Here is a 1,699-nt window from a genome sequence, read left to right as displayed (position 1 = left end):
TAATCGCTTTTGTGACAATTGAGAGTTCCTAACCAGGAGCGAATTTTATATCATCTGTGTGCTTTTATGGTTTAGTTTCTTGAGTTTCTGCGTGTAAATTTAATATCCAATAGCCACAGTTCTCAAGTTTTCGTTTGCGTCAGAAAGTAAACAGATTTTGTGACGTATTACAAGTTCCTAATCGGGACGAATTGAAGTAGATACTTCCTGTGAGTTATTATGGGTAGAGATCATTGTTGGCAAACGGAATATAAAAACTGGATCCTTTTACCGACCTCCAACTTCAGATGATACAGTTGCTGATAGGTTCAAAGAAAACTTGTTTTTTTCAAACACGTACCCGATTCATACGATAATAGTTAATTTACCCTCGATATGTTGGCGAAGATACATGTTCGCTTCCGGAGGTACGCATACAGTATCATCCGAAATTGTGCTAAACGCATTCTCTGAAAATTATTTCGAGCAGTTAGTTCGTGAGCCCACGTGAATAGTAAACAGTTGTGAAAGCACACTTGACATCTTAACAACAAATAATCCTGAGTTAATAATGAGCATCAAAACCAATACAGGGATTAGTGAACACAAGGTTGTCGTAGCGACATTGAGTATTGTAATCACCAAATCCTCAAAAAATAAATCCAAGACCAGTTTGAGGGTACTCCGACATTGGATATAATGCAGCGAAAATTACTTATACCTGAAGCATGGGATACCACCCGTCTGCTTTTAGCCACGTCGTCATCAACATGCATACGCACATCCGTTTAGCACTACCATCACCCACAAATAGCGTGCGAGGGCACTACATGCTTGTCGAACTGGCTGCCAGCGAGTCAGTTGTCGAGAATGGTTGGCACTGCTTCGAAATGCTTGAAACAGTCAATGGCATCGCTTTTCCTACCAAAAACTGGTGTAATTCGTATTGCAATTACAAACACGAAAAAAATGAAATAAAATGTTTACGTCCGTGAAATAAATCTTCAGCACTCTCAAAGTTCTCAACATCGTAAAAAAATTAATTTGTCAACGAAAAAGTTCAGGGGTACGCATCCCCCAGCGTTCCCCCAGAAAAACAGCACTGCCTAAGATAATTTCCACTCATTCCAAATTAATAATATAGGTGTAGACCAGACGTGACTTGAATTCAAAGAAATAGTATCGACAGCAATTGAGAGATTTATACCAAATAAATTAACAAATGAAGGAGCTGATACTCCTTGGTACACAAAACGGGTTAGAACACTGTTGCAGAAACAACGAAACATGCCAAATTTAAACATGCAAAATCCCCAGATTGGCTATCTTTTACAGTAGAGGCTTATAACAGTTTCCACAACGAAACTTTGTCTCGAAACCTGGCAGAAAATCCAGAGATTCTGGTCGTATGTGAAGTGTTAGTGGCAAGAAACAATCAATGCCTTCTCTGCGCGATAGCAATTGAGATACTATCGAAGACTGTGCTGCCAAAGTAGAGTTACTAAACACAGCCTTCCGATATCACAAAAGACAAAGTAAATATTCGAGAATTCGAATCAAAAACAGCTGCCAACATGAGTAACGTAGAAGTAAATATCCTCTGAGTAGTGAAGCAACTTAAATCACTTAATAAAAGCAAGTCTTCTGGTCCAGACTGTATACTAATTACGTTTCTTTCGGACTATGATGATGCTTTAGCTCAATACTTACCCAACCTTTC

Source organism: Schistocerca serialis, chromosome 1 (genome assembly GCF_023864345.2).
Source record: "Schistocerca serialis cubense isolate TAMUIC-IGC-003099 chromosome 1, iqSchSeri2.2, whole genome shotgun sequence".
NCBI lineage: Eukaryota > Metazoa > Arthropoda > Insecta > Orthoptera > Acrididae > Schistocerca > Schistocerca serialis.
This window is presented reverse-complemented; position numbering follows the sequence as displayed.